Source organism: Rattus norvegicus, chromosome 3 (assembly GCF_021556685.1).
Source record: "Rattus norvegicus strain SHRSP/BbbUtx chromosome 3, alternate assembly SHRSP_T2T, whole genome shotgun sequence".
Lineage (NCBI taxonomy): Eukaryota > Metazoa > Chordata > Mammalia > Rodentia > Muridae > Rattus > Rattus norvegicus.
The window spans coordinates 15,561,352-15,579,896 of NC_141536.1; the positions used below are offsets into that span (position 1 = coordinate 15,561,352).

Consider the following 18,545-nt stretch of genomic DNA (forward strand, 5'->3'; position numbering starts at 1 on the left):
AAAGTAATCCCTGTAATTTTAGTTTAAGCTTGTGAGATAAAAGTTTTAAAGCACTATTTAAAAGAACTGACTGAGAAGGAGAAAGGCTATATGAACAAACACGCATGAGCGCTGTGTGCACTTAGACTGTGAAGAACTGAAAGGTAGCCTTGCTCTCTCTCTTTCTCTCTTTTTAAGTAGTTCATGTGAGAATTTCACATGGTGGGTTTTCATCATATTCACCCCCAACTCCTCCCAGACCCACCCCTTCCCTACCCACCTAACTCTGTGTCCCCTCTGTTATTGCTCTAAGTCCAGCTTGTGCTGTTTATATATTCCTGGATGAATGGGGTTGTTTTGAAGCTTGGAAAACGTACCAAGGATTACACATAAAGGAAACTGACTCACAGCCCTGAGCCAGAGGTGAGACTTTGTGCCCACCTCTCCTTCCCATGCTGGAATCTGGTCTGGCTTAGGCTTGCACAGGTCTTCTGCATATTGTCACAACTGCTAGAGTTCCTATGTGCAGCTGCCCTGCTGTGTCTGGAAAAGTGTTTCCTCCTGGTCATTCACCACTGTGGCTCTTACAGTCTTCTCATCCCCTCTTCCTCTTTAATGATCCTGGAGCCTTAGGAGGAGGGATGTGACACAGATGACCCATCTAGGGCTGAGCATTCACCATCTCTTCTTCTCTGCACCTTAACAAGTGTGGATCTCTGTGTTAATTGCCATCTACTGTAAGAAGCAACTTGTCTGACGAGGGCTGAAGGATGCTCTTCTCAACAGGTGTAATGACAGGTATTAGTTCTTACCTGGGGCACATGACCTATCTAGCCACAGGTTCTCGGCCCATAATGGTTCCAGATATTGGTCATCATGTGAAGCGGGTCTTAAATCCAATCAGGAAAGGATGGGTTATTCCCATGACATTCATGCCAGCAGTGTACCAGTGGGCGTGTCCTGCCAGGCCAGGCACTGTAGTTCCTGTAGAACTACAGGGTTCCTAGCTGGTAAGATTAATGATCACTTTCCTCCTCTGGTGAGTGTCCCAGCCCTATGAAGCTGGCCAATAGGAATAAAGCTTTGCAGCTCAGTTTCTCTGTGGCCTATGATTTAGTTATGTGGCTTCTTCAGCAATGGGGTCTTACCATCAAGTTCTGAGCACAGGCAGGAGCACTGGCAAGAGCCTGTAATGTTTGAGGGGCTAAAGAATCTCGCTAACTAAAAGAGGCAACTGAGTCCTGGAACTGAACTCTCTGTTAGTCTGTGGCACCCAGTGGAGCATTGGTACCCTGTTATAGAGTAACCCTATTTTAGCTTGTGTATAGTCTATGTGTCTGTATTCTTCCATGTATAGATAGTTTCTACAGCAGTAGGTCTCCATGACTTTGTCATTTGTCCCTCTCTGTATCCTCTCCCATCAACTTAACTCTTCCATAGTTTTTGCCTTTCATGTTGAAGCTTACAAATCCCACTACAACACTGTGATATTATTTTCTTTGTTCAAGACCAGGTCTCATTATGGCTTTAAAAGCACAGAGATCGGGCTGGAGAGATGGCTCAGCGGTTAAGAGCACTGACTGCTCTTCTAAAGGTCATGAGTTCAAATCCCAGCAACCACATGGTGGCTCACAATCATATGTAATGGGATCCGATGCCCTCTTCTGGTGTGTCTGAAGACAGCTACAGTGTACTCGTCATATATAAAATGAATAAATAAAATCTTTAAAAAAAAAAAAAAAGCACAGAGATCTGAATGCTGGGATTAAAGACGTCTGCCACTATATCTGCCTGTGACATTCTTGTGCAATGGACCAAACACATGCTGGAGGCACAGCAAGCAGGTGAGACAACCAGACTAACTTCCTAGAGAATGTCCTTCATCTGCTCCTTCAACAAAGAGTTGGTGACTCCCTACCAGTTGCCAACAGGAGCAATACTGCTCTGTTTTATTTTCTGAAGCAGGCCGTTGTGAGCTGCCTGATATGAGTGCTGGGAATAGAACTCAGGTCCTCAGAAGAGCAGCAAGTGTCCTAACCACTGAGCCACCTGTTCAGTCCCTAGACAGATATTTTTAAAGAAGTAAACCATGGGTCACTGACTTCTGTCTCCCTGCTTTTCTGAAAAATGTTAAGATTTTCAGCTTGCCAAGCAGGGGCCAGAGTTAGCTAGCACTCCTAGGGATCACACTGTCTAGCACTATCCCCCTCAGTTAAGAAAGCGTAGCTCTGGAGAGGAAGGAGACTGGTTTGAGGTTATATAAGAGGCAGAGGCTTCAGAATTCCTGGTCCTCATCAACTTGTGCCCATGCTGCTCTGAGTAACCAATGTTGACAGCCGGGCAGCAGGGGGTGGGGCAGGGAGAGACAGGTCCCAAAACTGGGTACCATGTAACTACAGTACCTTCAGACAGCTGCTTGACTCTTCACAAGAAATTTACAGGGGAAATCAGGCTTGTTCTTAATGTTTACAGCTAAGGGAACCAAAACTCTGAGAAAGCAAAAAGCTGATGTTAGGTCACACAGCAGAAGGAACAGAGGGAGGCTTCAAGCCAATCTGCTCTAAGGGACAGGCTGGGGACAGATCACAACAGTTTCCTATTATGCAGTTTTCTCTCAACCCTGAATGATGTTGCCCTAATAATAAATTAAAAAGCCAATTATGAAAACAATAAAGTCAGTTATGGGGCAAGTGAAAGGGCTCAGAGGTTAAAGGTGCCTACTGCCAAGCCTGAGTTTGATACCTGGAACCCATATGACAGAAGCAGAGACTCAACTCCCCACACGTTATTCTCTGACCCCCACATGCACACTGTTACATGCACACACAAAAATACATAAATGTAATAAAAACATTTTTAAGAAGGAAAGAAAAACCAAACATCCAGTTTTCTGATATGTGTTCTTCCTGTCAACCACCAAGCTTGGGGCTTCATTTTACCACAAAGGGCAGGCGAAGAGTGGTCCCTAAGAGTCACATAGCTTCTGCCAATACAAGATGGGACAACTCACAGATGCTGCCTCTAGACCTAGCACCTGCTGCACAAGTGCTCCCCCAACAAGAGCGGATCCTGAGACATCTCCATGATGTCACTGGATCACCAAAGTGAATGGTGGCAAGGGGAGCCAGCATTATGGCATCTGGTCCCCAAAAGTCCCAGACTTCTAAATGAAGACAAATGAAAGCTAGCAAAGAAGTTTCTGCACCTTGTATTCGGTCCATATAACACAGGGTGAAGTATTACAGGTTAGATTGGCCAAGTACTAGTGAGGTCATACACAGATAAAGGGTACTTCTGGAACACAGTGGCCCCATCAGATCTCTCCCTTCTGTATCCATAAACACTTAATGAGGGTCCACTGTGCTTTTCATTTTAAAGGCTTCCTTCTGAAACATGACAGAATCAAGTTGGTAGTGGGAGCATTCCATAGGGCTGCACTATAAGCCTAACTCATCAGCAAAGAGTCCATAATGGGGACTACAGGTCTACAGGTCAGCCAAAAACTTAAACACACTTCACTTTCCATTGATCATGGCTCCCCAGGACTACATTCCTGCCAAAGCTTCACAGGGAGTACCATAATCTAAATAAAACACCTCTAGTTTGGTTGGAGAAGGGAGTTCCCCAACACAAACCTGATTCAAACTTTCAAGAAAGAGGACTAAATTCAGTTCTGGACAAGTAATTCCCCTCTGGCCCCTGGAAGGTCACAATTAGGTACCAGGGACGGTCATTTTGCAAACAACAAAACACTCAAAAAAAAAAACAAACAAAAATAACTCCCACGTGTCTGTCCCAGTTCCAAAAAGCTGAGTTCTTGCTCTCATTCCGCCTCTTCACCCTCACCACGCTGCCTTTTCTATCTTTTTGAAACCAGAACTGTCAAGATCTGCATGGGCACCTGCTACCAGGAGTCAACAATCCAGAACTCTTTCGAGCATTGCAACAACGACTACTCTTAAGGAGCACCCAGTTTCCAACAGCTAATCAGCCAATGAAACCCATCCACCCCGAAATCGAGCCAAGCTCCTTCAACAGCAACAGGGGAGAAAAGACACAAAAACAAAAACAAAAGCGGTTCGCCCCACTTAGAGCTCAGTTTGGCACAGGAAAGCAGTCGGCCTATTAACGAGGGCAGCTGCGATCCTAGTGCGACTCAGCAAAGACACAGGCTGCCCTGGCCAGCCCCTCTAAGAGACAACTAGGATGCCTTCAGAGCCCGCAGAAAACCCAAAACCCAAAGACAGAGGAGAGAGTAGCTTCTCCCTTCGCCTGGAAGAGTCCCACTCACCCTTGGGCTACTCCTCACCTGCAGCCCCGCTTCTGGACCTGCCAATGATCCTCAGCCCCGCCCCCTGCCTCCTCCCGCCCCTATTGGGTTTCCCCAGCCCCGCCCGCTGCACCTGTGCTATTCCCTAGACTCCCTGCAGCCCCTCCCATTGCCGCCACATGCCCCGCCCCTCACACCTGAGCCCTTTCCGCGCCGCTAACCTACACAGATTCTCTTTCTTGTCCCAGGGCCCGAACCCCCCTCAGACCCCACGCCAAGGCCCCGCCCCCAGTCCCTCAGGCCGCGGGACCCGCCTCCCGCACCTGCGCCCTCTTCCCCCGCCGCCATCTCCCCCCAACCACAAGCTGTCATTCGCGCCCCTGGGACCCGAGCCGGCCATGGTCCCGCCCTCCTCGAGCCGAGGTCCCGCCCCGCCCCCTCAGGCCGGGGATCTCGCCCCGCCCCCCCGCACCTGCAGCGGCCGGCGCCCAGGGCCCCGCCCCGCCCCGCCAGCCGCTCCTCTCACTGCCTCTCTCACCACTGTAGTCCGGGCTGGTCACCTTGACGAGGGCCGCAGTGACTGCCGCCGCTTCTTCATGGCCCTGCGAGAGGCCCAGCGGCAGCGGCGCCTTCGTTCTGAGACCGGGGCCGGGCCGACCTGGGTTGAGGTTGAGCCAGGCGCAAGCTTGAAACGCGGGGCCGACGCGGGAGCCCAGCCGGTGCCCAGCCGCAGTAGGAACCGTCCACTCCTGGGCCTGAACGGCGGCCGGCTCAACCAATCGGCGCGCGGCACCCTGCCGGGACTCTCCAACCAGCTTGTCGTAGGGGCGGAGACACGCAAATGAACCGACTGGTTGCACCAGTGCGCAGCCGCTGCAGCAGCGGTCCCCCACCGGCCGCGGCCTGCGCTTGGGTCTGGCAGACGCTCAGGCTAGCGAGGATGCTCTGCTGCTCTCATCGGGCTCAGCCGCCCGCCACGCCCACCCCCTGCCTAGAAATAGACTCAGTCTACAAACATCCTTCCAGGCCTCACCCAGTGTACCTCTTAAATTCCTACCTAGAGTTTATCGTTTTCAACAAAAAAATGGCTTTGTGAGCAAGGCATCATCACCTTAGTTCCTATTCTTCACAAACATCCAGAGGTTTCTTTATGTGATTCTAAATCCGTCAAATTGACCATCACAATCCAGTAACACACTTCGAGGTCCTTGGGGCTGATTCTTGTTTTTCACAACAGGTAAAAGTTAGGCCTGAAGAGGGTCTTGCCCAAGACCATACCATTCAAAACGGGGAGGATGGACCTGGAAGCTGTCTTCCTGCACCCAGACCCTTTTGTAGCTGGGCCAGGCAAATGCAGTGAGCAGAGGTTAAGACATCTAGCTTAAAGGCAGAGATAGTAAGTTACAAAGACTGTGGAAGCCAGGGGGTGGCTGTGAGGGCCTAAAGTTGGAACCATGGCAAAATTCTGTTATGCCTACCAGAGAATGGAGGTAGGATGCTTCTTGGACGTATAGACAGAATCATCGCTTTGATAACGTTGTAATTTGTGGTGCTGTGGTGGTGCTTATGGAAAGATTTAGATACTGAACTATTCAAAAGAAGAGGGAGGATAAAAACAATAGAGTCAGCAGAAATTAAACCACTTATATGTGAGGTGAGGGAATGTGGGGGGGGGGGGGTCTCTGAGGCAAACGTCTGCCATTTGGCATGAAGTACACAGTGATGCCAGAAGTTTAGTCTTAACTGTTTCCCTCAGATAAAACAAGAGATGCAGAGTGTGCGGGTTCTTTTGGAAGATTCTGAATCCAGAGATGTGCAGGGTGAGAGCTAAGTGCAAGCTTGAGGAAGCTTGGGGAGATGGCTCTGAAAGGTAATAATGTTTGATGGGCACACATAAAGTCGAGTGCTCAGAATACACATAGAAAGATGGGCATATTGAAGAGGTGCCTGCTACCCTAATGCTTAGGGTATGGGAGATGGAAACAGGAGACAGTGAGTTGCTGGCTGGCAGATTCAGTGGGAGACCCTGTCTCAAGGGAATGAATGGAGACTGTAAAGCAGGACACTTGGCATCTTCCTCTGGCCTCTGCATGAGCGTGCATCACCTGCCCATATACACACTGCATACAATAGAAAAATGAAGTACTATACACACACACACACACACACACACACACACACACACACACAAATTATTATAAGGCTTAGAGGGACTTGCTGCCTTACACCAAGGCCTGGCTACGCCAGCAGCTAGCTGTGTGCACACGTGCAAGTTACTTTTGCATGCCTCGGTTTCTTTGTTGCAGATGATTGCTGAGGAGGCTGGAGAGATCACTTAGCAGTACATAGTGCTCTGGTAAAGGACCCAGGTTCAGTTCCTAGCACCTATATCAGGCATCTCACAACTGCCTATAATTCCAGCCTGAAGTTGATCAGTCACCTCTGGTATCCACCTCCACAGGAACCTGAATTTGTGTGCACATACCCAGACATTCACATGTACACAAGCACACAGTTTTTTAAAAATATTTATTTATTTTATGTATATGAGTACACTGTAGCTATCTTTAGACACACCAGAAGAGGGCAACAGATTCGGTTGGGAGTCACCATGTGGTTGCTTGGGAATTGAACTCAGGACCTCTGGAAGAATAGCCAGTGCTCTTAACCTCTGAGCCATCTCTCCAGTCCTGCACACACAGTTTTTTTTTTTTTCCTTTTTTGTTTTTTTTTTTGTTTGTTTGTTTGTTTTTTTTGTTTTGTTTTTTTTTTTTTTGGAGCTGGGGACCGAACCCAGGGCCTTGAGCTTCCTAGGCAAGCGCTCTACCACTGAGCCAAATCCCCAACCCACACACAGTTTTTAAAGGTGATTTTAAAATATTTTTAAAAGAATGAATATCTTACCAGGTGGTGGTGGTTAACAGCACATGCCCTTAATCCCGGTACTCGGAAGGCAGGTAGATCTCCTCAAGTTTGAGGCCAGCCTGGTCTACAGAATGAGTTCTAAGACACCCAGGACTATACGGAGAAATTCTGTCTTATGTTTTTGGTTGTGAGCCTAATCTTTAATGACTGAGTCATTTCTCCAGCCTGAGAAACACTGTGTTGAAAAACCATAAAAAACAAAACAAAACAAAACCAGACAGGCTGTTGGAAGAGTGAGACAGAATAAGTGAAGGAGGACCTGGCCCCTCGCAGGAGCTCAGTACGCCTTAGCTACCACTAGTGTGCCTGTGCCTCTGTGCGCACACAGGTATTAAGCCCAGTATTTGAGATACACATGCTAACGACCTCAGGTGGTTAATCCTGACTGTCAACTTGACAGATTTAGAAACACAGAAAGAAACCTCTGGGCACGTTTGCGAAGGATTTCCTAGACTGTATCTACTGAGGTGGAAAGGCCCAGCCTGAGTGTGGGTGACTCACTAGCCTGGGCTCCAGGCTGACTGAAACAGAGAACAGAGGCTGACAACAAAACCTGTCACCCTCTGCTTCCGGACTGTAATGCAATGTCACCAGCTGCCTCCTGCTCCAGCCACCAGGCCTTTCCTGCCATGACAGACTGAGCCTTTAAACTGTGAGTCCAAACAAACCCTTCCTCTCCTAAGCTGTTTTTATCAGGTGATTCATTGCAGTCGCATAAATAATGAATAGAACAGCTTTATAAGAGAACCAGCAGGGGTTGGGGATTTAGTTCAGTGGTAGAGCGCTTGCCTAGCAAGCGCAAGGCCCTGGGTTTGGTCCCCAGCTCCGAAAAAAAAAGGACAAAAAAAAAAAAAAAAAAGAACCAGCAGTGCCCCTGGGCTGTGGGATGCTACGGAAGCCCTCCACGAAAGCATTCCCTCAATGCTGTGCTCAGTGCCATGCCCGCTTTCTTTGATGGCATCTAGAATTGAAGTTCGGACTAACTGGATGAGGATGTTACACTTAGCCAAAAAGGTAGAGGGAATATACACCAAAATTACTGGGAATAGCTGGTCCGTGCTGGCTGGTGCCACAGGGTTAACCCTGGGACTATATTCCCAGGGTGCTTCATCAAGAACTTGAAAAGGACCTGGTGAGTGGATTTGAGAATATTCTGAAGGCATGGAATATAAAACTCTAATAAGAGTCCCGGCAACACTGGTGGGTCTCAGAGGGATAGGGAATGTGGCAGTCAACTCTCAGTGAAGAGGAAACCTCAACTGTCTTTCTTATACCCTGGCAGATGGTAGACACAGGCATGCTGTAGTTAATATACAGGCAGTCAGTCCTTCATGCAGATTGCAGTTCCCTACTGTGGAGTGGCCTGCTCAGAAAGCATTATCTCTAACCCCAAACAAAAATGGACACTTGTGGGCATGTGCAGAACAACCAAACTAAGTCAAAGTCTAAGTTCCCAGCTGAGTTCAAAATTACGGCATGCAAGGCTAGAAAGATAGCTTGATGGTTAAGAGCACTGGCTACCCATGAAAAGGACTTGGCTTGGGTTTCCAGGCCCCACAAAGTGACTCAGAGTCATTTAAGTCCAGTTCTGGGGGATCTGATTCCCTCTTCTGGTCTCCTGAGCACCCAGCGTACATATGGTGTACAAACATACATACAGTCAAAACATACACATTAAAAATCTTTTTTTCGGGCTGGAGAGATGGCTCAGTAGTTAAGAGCACTGACTGCTCTTCCAGAGGTCCTGAGTTAAAAATCAAAGCAACCACACGGTGGCTCACAACCATCTGTAATGGGATCTGATGTCCTCTTACTCATATATAATAAATAAATCTTTTTTCATGGTGGTCTGCCTTCTTGTCTCAGCTCTCAGCACTAATTGCCCTTCTCCATTTGTTGCTGACTTTTGCATCTTTGTGCTTTTCTGGTGACCTCACTGTGTCAAGTAGTCCCTAGACATGCTGCCCCAACTAACTGCTTATCTTAATTTCTGTTAAACTGCTTGCTTGCACAAAACTTACCCCTACAGCTGCTGAGAAAGATAACTGGAAGTTGATTTTGCCTTTGAAAGCCCTTTGCTTTAAATGCTTAATGCTACACTTGGGCCCTGAATACTTGAATATAGTCTCAGCTGTTTAGAATAAAGATACTCAGTTGGCTACAGACTGTATATAACGTGGTCTTCTCTGGTGGACTCCCTGAAATCCTACTTGTGGTTTCTAAGCATTGCAGGCTGTAAAATACCTTACTGAGAAAGTAACTGTGTTAGAGAAAGCATACATAATGCTGTTGGTTGAGATAGCTAGATGATAGATGATTAATAGACGTGATTGATAGGTGATAGGTGGACAAATGATAGGTGATAGCTAGATTGTATAATTGATATAATTGATATTATGATAGAAATAAGATAGATAGAAAATAGATAGATGAGATAGATAGATATTGACATATCATTGAAAGGGTCTTCCCTACACCCAAAAAAAAGTATGCAAGATGTTGGTTAACTGACAAGAATGTTATAGCCAGGAACTCAATTCTATTTTCCTCTCTTGGCACAAGAGTCCAATATTTTTAGCTTTACAACAATAGGACATAACTACTATAAAAGAAAGAACTACCCTTCTCATTGGCATAATAATAATCCAACAAGAAATGCAGGTAAATGTAGTTCTTAGACTGACTTCCTCTACCACCATTTGGTTTTTCTTTTTTGTTTAAGGTTTATTTATTATTATTATTATTATTATTTATTATATACAAGTACACTGTGGCTGTCTTCAGACACACCAGAAGAGGGCATCAGATCTCATTACAGATGGTTGTGATTGTGGGATGTGGTTGCTGGGATTTGAACTCAGGACCTCTAGGAAGAGTAGTCAGTGCTCTTAACCACTGAATCATCTCTCCAGCCCCTCATTTGGTTCTTCAAGGCAGGATTTCTCTGTGAAACACTGACTGTCCTTAACTCACTCTGTAGAGCAGGCTGGCTTCAAACTAAGAAATCTGCCTGCCTCTGCCTCCTAAGTGCTAGGATTAAAAGTGTGTGCTGCTGTACCCAACTCAGACTGACTTTTAAATTCTGCATTGCATGGTACAGTAAAAAAGGAACATGTCCTTGAACTGTGAGACAATTAATCACAATAGGTGGAACTATTTGATGCTTTAGAAAAAAAAAACAGTTACCCTAAAGTCTACTTGTGTGTATGTACTATGTATAGAGGCCAGAGGCCAATAACAAGCATCTTCTTAATCACTCTCCACTTTATGATCTGTGGTAGTTTGACAGTAATTGACCCACAAAGACCTATAGGGAATGGCACTATTAGGAGATGAGGCCTTGTTGGAGTAGGTAAGACCATGTTAAACAGTCTCCTTCTGTTTACAGATAAAGATGTAGAACTCTCAGTACTTTTTTCCAGCACCATGTCTATCAGAATGACCCAGCTAACTGCTTATCTTAACTTCTGTTAAACTGCTTGCTTGCACAAAACTTGACCCCACCTCCCTAACAGGAGGTGGGGGTTGCCTTTAAAAATCCTTTGCTTTAAATGCTTGGTGCTACACTTAGGTCTGAATGTATTCTCAGCTGTTTAAAGACATTAGTTGCTATCAACTGTGTATGAGTGCTCTTCTCTGGTGTGTTCCTTTTAATGCCAAGGAGCCATCTGTCTCTGCTTCCCCGATGTTGGAATTACAGATGTGTACCATCATGCCCAGCTTTTTATGTTGGAGATATGAACTCAGGTCCTCGTGCTTATACTTAAGCTTTCTCCCGAATCCTTATAATATAGTTTCATGTGTATGTGTGCTGGAATTGAACCCTGGGCTTTGTGCATGCTAAGTAGCTTCCTCTCCTATTGAGTCACACCCCCATCCTCTATAAGTATTTACTCTACTTTCAAGGAAATGTATCTATTTCATATGCAGCACTAGGACCTCATTGCCCAAGAAACATAACTGAAGAGGCAACTCTGGTTTCTAGAACTGAAGGTGCAAAGAGTCTGAACTTAGAAGTTCAGAACAGGGGGCTGGGGATTTAGCTCAGTGGTAGAGCGCTTACCTAGGAAGCACAAGGCCCTGGGTTCGGTCCCCAGCTCCGAAAAAAAGAACCAAAAAAAAAAAAAGTTCAGAACAGAAATCCCAGACCTTTGAGAAGGGCACACTTCCAACTGTTGTTGGTACTAGTAGGGGAATGACTCTGGTTCTGGGAGTAGAAAGAAAGGGGGTACTAGAAACAATTGTTGCTGCCAGAACATAGTTCTGTGCACTACCAACAGTAGGAGAAATAACAGAAAACAAGGGCAAAGTCCCCTGTTGTAGCTCAACGGTAAAGCACTTGTCTAGCATGAACACTTGCCTACCTCTGAGTTCAGTCCTCATCTTCAGAAAGATATCACTGTTCATAATTTTTTTCCTAATTAAAGTTGTCTATGATATTTTTGTTTTGTTTTGGGTTTTTTGGAGGGTTGGTTTTGTTTTTTGTTTCCGAGAAGGGATTTCTCTGTGTATTCCTGCAGTCCTAGAACCCACTCTGTAAGGCAGGTTGAACTCAAACTCAGAGATCCACCTGCCTCTGCCTCCCAAATGCTGGGATTAAAGGTGAACACCACCACTGCCTAGCCTTTAATGTTGAATTTTAATCCTTTAGCCAGTCACATTAAGAAAAACAGAAAAGGCCAGCAAGGTAGCTCAGAGGGTAAAGTGCATGCCGCCAAGCCTGATGATTGGAGTTTGATACCCACATAATGGAAAGAGAGAACTGACTCCTGAAAGCTGCTCTCTGCTGCTGATGTTCCTTCCCTGGGTTCCCAGTGACACACAGAGGTGTGATTCCTAGGGAATTCACTCCAGGGAACCAATGAGTTTATATCATGCTTTCTTCCAGAGCAATGAGTGAGGGGTTGTGGGCAGAAGCATGAAAGACATCAAAGTAGCTCTTCCAGAAGCTCTGTACTATTTTTTTTTCCCGGAGCTGGGGACCGAACCCAGGGCCTTGCGCTTGCTAGGCAAGTGCTCTACCACTGAGATAAATCCCCAACTCCCATTCCAGAAGCTCTGTACCCAGCATAGATGATGACTGGATGATGACTTCACCAGGGCCATTCTGATGGAAACCCCTTCTGAAATGAGCGGAGGAAGTCCGGAGTGAGTGAAGTATGAGTGAATGGGTATTGTTGACATGGGCACAGCCATGTCAAGAACATGAGGCCTTGGGCCCCACAGGAACTGGCAAAGCCATTTCCCACATGGGTTTTCCCAGGCTCAAGGCTTTCCTCAGGGGTCTGAGTGTGGATGAGTAGACAGTGTTTGCAAAGTCTAACAACTGTAACTTCACCCTCCTCCCAAATGTTTATGGCCCGAGTGACCCCACCTGACCCCTCCTAACCCCACCTGACCCACCTGACCCACCTGACCCCACCTGACCCCACCTGACCCACCTGACCCCACCTCTTCTATACATGTGCTTGTGTATCTCTCCCTTTCTTCATTCCCTCACTGCCCCTAGTCATGATTCGAGGGCTCAAGCCTGGAGGATGCAGAACCTCCAATAGTCCTCCCCACCCGTGTACTCTGGCCCTTCCCTGGACTACTAAGGCAGAACTGTACACCACTGAAGGAATAGCTGGAGACTCAGGTGAGAGTCGCATGATCTTTTCCTCCCACTCCTCCGAGGAGGGAACATCAACAGTTAACAAGCCCAGGTATGATGACCATTTGCAAGCAAGCCTAGCTGAACTCCTGAAGATGGCAACGCTATGACTCAGAAGACAGTCCTGTACAACAACCTCTTACTTCCACCTGGCCATCACTACATGTACACACCTGCACATACACATAGATACACAATAAATAACTAAAAATAATTTTAAAACATTTAAAGACAGAAAAGTGGGATAGCACACACCTTTAACCTCAGCACTTAAGAGGCAGAGGTAGGCAGATCTCTTGAGTTTGAGCCAGCCTGGTCTACAGAGAGAATTCCAGGACAGCCAGAGCTACACAGAGAAACCCTGTCTCAAAGAACCAAAATGATGATGATGATAATGACGATGGTGATAATGTTGACAGAAAAGGAAATTATTTGTATCTAAAGGTAGTGATTTAATTATGATCTAACCCTTATGTGAAGGCTTGAGGAAACATCACTGTTAGCCTAGGCTAGCAACAAGACAAAGTATTTAAGCAGCACTACTAGGTAACTGGACAATCTATGAAACCAGCATCATCTGGCATCCTATAAAACAAGACTATTAAATATACAGATCCTTAATTGCTATAGGCATGGGAGTATGTTTCATTTATAACAAAATGCATTTATGAACTCAAAAGAATAAGACATAACCAGCTGCTCAACTTTCTTTATTTGTCCTACTTTCTGAGACAAAGAATTATAGACAAAAAAAATCCCTTAATGTACACACACACACACACACACACACACACACACACACACACACACACACAGAGTGTTCTTGAATGGCTCCAAGGATTGACCTAACTGGGGCATCAAGGAAATAAAGAAAGGACAGGTACATGGACACAAAATAGCTGGGATCAGGTTGGCTGGGCTCTCTGATGGAGAAGCTACAGCACCCTGGAAGCTCAGCATGTTTATTATATACAGTTGAATAGGGAGACGGGGTTCATTAAACTGGAGTTAACTGAACAAGGAGTCCAATTTAGCTAACCTTGATAGCAGCAGTCTCTGTAGGAGACAGTCTTCAGGCCATAACATGAGAGAGTGGAGAGTGCTTTGTATACACTGTCTACAACCACACTTGCACCAAAGGAAGGTTGTGCCATCCCTCTGAGCCTCACAATGCGGAAAAAAAATATTTGCTGTTGTGGGGGGTTTGAATATGCTTAGCCTGGAGAATGACACTCTATTAGGAGGTATGTCATGGTAGGGGAGTCTTTGAGACCCTCCTCCTAGCTGCCTGGGAGCTACAATTGGATCAAAAAGTAGAACTCTCAGCTCCCCCAGCACCTTGTCTGCCTGGACACTGCCATGCTTCCTGCCTTAATAATAATAGACTGAGCCTCTGAACCTGTAAGCCAACACTAATTAAACATTGTCTTTTATAGGAGTTGCCTTGCTCATGATGTCTCTCCTAGCAATGGAAACCCTAACTAAAACAGAAGTTGGTACCAAGAGTAGAGTATTGCTGTGAAAGGCCTGACCATGTTTTTGTTTGGAGGAATGTGGATTTGGGGACTTTGGATTTGGAAAGCAGTGGAATGCTTTAAGTGGGGCATCCTAGTAGGAATATAGAAGACACTGGTGCTGGAGGTGATTTGAACTGTGGGGGCCTGGTTCAAGAGGTTTCAGAGGAGAAGAATATTCATATGCGGTCCAGAGACTGTTTTTGTGATATTTTTGGCGGAGAATGTGTCTGTTTTTTATCCTTATCTGAAGGGTCTGCCTGAGGCTAAGGCTAAGGTGAAGGGATTTAATTATATTGACAAAGTAAGTCTCAGAAATGCCCAGAATAGACTTTGTCCTCTGGCTGACTCTTATGAAGAGCATTTTGATGAAAAGGAACAAGCTTAGAAAGGAAAAATACAAAATGTATGATCCAGGTAATAAAAGGATTCAAGGAAGTGAAATGGAGCTGAATCCTGTGTTCAAGGAGATAAACAGATAAATGGAGTAATGGATCTTAGATCCCACCAAGCTAAACCTATTGCTTATGCCTTCGTAGTTGACCAAGAAACAGTTATGTCGTGATAGGTGTTATCATCTGGTTGTTTTCAGTTGAACTTCTATCTGGAATGAACTACAATCCAGAAATGGAAAACATAGGCTTTTGATCCAGATCTTGGGGAATAGTGACCATGAAAAACTTAGGTCCAGGCACGGAAGTACATGACTTTACTCCCAGGAGACAGAGGTAAGCAGGTATCTGAGTTCAAGGCCAGCCTAGTACAGAGCTCAAGTCCAGGCATAACAGTACATGCCTTTAATCCCAGGACATGGAACCATGCAGATCTCTGAATTCTAGGTCAATCTACAGAGCAAGTTCTAGGACAGCCAAGCTTAGGCAGTGAAGGAGTTGGAAATCAGAAAGCTGGTGGTAGTGTGGTAGAACAAGGGGGTCATTTTCCAGTTTCAGCAAGCAGCAATATTTTTTTTTAGATTTATTTTATGTGAGTACACTGTTGCTGTCTCAGACACCAGAAGAGGGCATCAGATCTCATGACAGGTAGTTGTGAGCCACCATGTGGTTGCTGGGAATTGAACTCAGGACCTCTGGAAGAGCAGTCAGTGCTCTTAACCGCTGAGCCATCTCTCCAGCCCCAAGCAGCAATATTTTAAAGCTTCGGCCATGTGGCTCTCTGGCTTTAGAGTCAAGAATAGAAGGGATTACTGGAATAATTGATGCTGGTTAGCTGGAGCTAAGAAATTAGTGGTGATTAGGAAGAGATTAGTATTACTGAGGTGAAATCTTCTGGGAAGTGCTTTCTGAGAGCACAAAGAAGCCATGTTCCAGAGATAGCAAAAGTTGTGCCTTGTGCTGCAACTGGATTTTGTAATGTCTAAGAGTCACCCAGGTGGTACTGGTTTTGAAGGCATGAAGGGGTCATGAAGAGCAGCTGAGGCTTGGCACTGTGAGAGGCCATGGAAGGCCATTGGTGCAAATACAACCTCAGTTGCAGTTGATGGCCCAGGACTGAAGGGGTCAAGCAAAGAAGCTGAGATTTGACCCCACGAAGAGAGCCTATGAGAGATAATGGCGAAAATTAGTTGCAGTGGAGACCCCAGTGTATTGGAGATGCCAGTGCCATGGGATGATCGCCAAGAACAGCAGCAGCAGTGGGGTGGATCAACCTGAGCTTAGAGTGCCACAGAGGACAGAGCTGGAGAAGTGACACCAGCTCTTTGGAGGAGCCCAGAAGATCATGTGTGGATCCCAGACATTGGAACAAGAAGGCGTAACATTGAAGTTGCCTTGGAGACCCCAGATGTTAGAGATGTCAGAAACGTGGGATACCTGTTGAGGAAAACTGCTAACAGGGGAAACAGCCAAAGAGAAAGAAATTTGTGGCAGTCAACAAAGATCAAAGGAGTTGGAGATATAAAGAGTGCTTTCACAGAAGACATGGAGATGCAGAGTCTGGAGTTTGCCCGGCTGGTTTTTGGTCATGCTTTGATGCAGCACTTTCTTGCTATGACACTTTGGAATGGTAATGTGCATCCCATGATGTTGGAGATGTGCTTTTTGATTTTGATTTTATAAGGGATTACAATTAAGTGCTTGCATGAATCTCAGAAGACTTTGAACTTTGGACCGTTAACCTGCTTGAGACTGCTATAGACTATGAGGACTTAGCAAATTGGACTAAATGTACTTTTTGTTGTTGTTGTTGTGCTATGGCTAGGTATGGCCCCCATAGACTCACGTGTTTGAACAAGCCTATAGAGGTCAGGAAGTGTAATGTGGTGGTTTGAATATGCTTGGCCCAGGGAATGGCACTATTAGGTGGTGTGGCCTTGTTGGAGGAGGTGTGTCACTGTAAGGGTGGCTTTGAGACCCTCCTCCTGGCAACACAGGAGACAGTCAGGAATCTGCAATACTCAATACTGACTTGTGTCTGAGCATTGCAGTGTCCAAAGGCTGTTCATTATCTGTGAATGAACGAAGAGACAGATTGCTCTATGGGCAGCCTGTTCGAGATGAAACCCCCTCTCCTCAAGTTCCGGGGATTCCCACCAGTCACCAATCATTCTTTAGAGACCCCTCAGTGGTAATGTCTCCCTTTAATGTCTGTCCCCATCCTGATACTGCTGACTGCACTCTGTGCCTTTGAGGCTGTGCCCATGGCCCTTGTCTTGAAGCCGCCAGTCATCCCCTCAATCATAATCTTAGCTCTCTTTTCTATAACCATAACTCTCACACCTTTGTTCACCTTATCCACATGTTAGACCCAGTTCGTGCATTTCATTTCGAATAAGAAAAAGAAAGTTTATTTTTTATAATATTATTTATTTAATGTATATGAGCACACTATAGCTGTCTTCAGAGAGACCAGAAGAGGGCATCAGGTCCCATGACAGATGGTTGTGAGCCACCATGTGGTTGCTGGCAATTGAACTCAGGAACTCTGGAAGAGCAGTCAGCACTCTTAATTACTGAGCCATCCCTCCAGCCCGAATTTTTTTTTAAATTTAGAGTGGTTATCTTATTACATTAAAATTAAAAATAAAATCAGATGGGTTTATCTGATTATCATCACAAAGGGCAACTTTACCACGAGGCATAATGGTTTGAACTAGATATTCCTTCCCAAGGAAAGCGAAATTGAACACTAAGCAATGGTACTTACCATGGTAACGATTTTTTAAAATTTATTTTTCTTAATTATATAATTCAATTAGAGAATGCCATTATCATGTTTGTTGATATTCTCTCTTGTTTATTAGCACATTACTTATGCATAATAAACGGTTTTGTTATAGCATTCTCATCCCCACCTCACCACAGTTGCTCTCTCATGTTCCGCTTCCACTGCCATTGATCCCCTTCCTCTTCCCAATCTCCCTTTCACTCTCTGGCCTTTATTTCGATGACGCACTTTGGGTTTCATTAGGATTGCTTATAAGAGTCTGCGTGAGGGGTTGTATACAGGAGCCCAAGCTCCGGCTACCAGTGGCTACACAATTAAAGAAAATGTCGGGCTGGAGAGATGGCTCAGCAGTGAAGAGCACGGGTGCTCTTCCAGAGGTCCTGAGTTCAATTCCCAGCAACCACATGGTGGCTCACAACCATCTGTAATGGGACCTGATGCCCTCTTCTGGTGTGTCTGAAGACAGCTCAGTGTACTCATATAAATAAAGCAAATAAATAAATCTTTAAAAAAAAAGAAAAAAAAAAAGAAAGAAAATGTCTCCCTGCTCTATAGTGACCACTACCTGCAGATCGCAGCAAGGGGTGGGGCCCTCACAAGTCCCTCCCCCTACTTATCATTATCTGCCTATCGGTGGTGATGGGAGGGACTCACACCTGCTACTCACTCCATCAAGACAGGATGTTGAGAGGTCCAATCTTGTCCAGATCGCGTGCAAATAAGCCTGGCTGCTGGGAGATAAAGTGTGTGAAGTGTAAACATGATGCGACATTGCAGCGCCGCGGTCCTCTTCCCTCCGGCTTTCAATCTCACAATGTTCTCAAGAGTTGGAATAGGAAATATAGAAGACGCGTGTATGCGTCAGGATGTTGGGCATTTAGGAGTGTCTGTAAGATAACTGAATTTTTTACATCACTTTTTTTTAAGACTATAGTAAATCCATGTTTTTTGGGAAGCTGATCTCCAGAGAGTTCACCGGACCCAAGGACTGAGGCCAGGGGAGATGCCATGAGAAAGGAGA

The 18,545-nt window shown here is 45.7% G+C and overlaps 1 protein-coding gene across 36 annotated transcripts in view; it reads right to left on the reverse strand.

Annotated features, from left to right (window-relative positions):
• The window catches only part of Ralgps1 (Ral GEF with PH domain and SH3 binding motif 1), a 236,831-nt gene extending 231,825 nt beyond the window's left edge, over positions 1–5,006 (reverse strand). For 30 of the 36 annotated variants that reach the window (XM_087645656.1, XM_087645638.1, XM_087645637.1 and 27 more), the window contains 1 exon segment: positions 4,788–5,006. The gene's annotated coding sequence lies outside the window, so the exon portion shown is untranslated. 36 annotated transcript variants of the gene reach the window in all.
• Between the last annotated feature and the right edge of the window lie 13,539 nt (positions 5,007–18,545).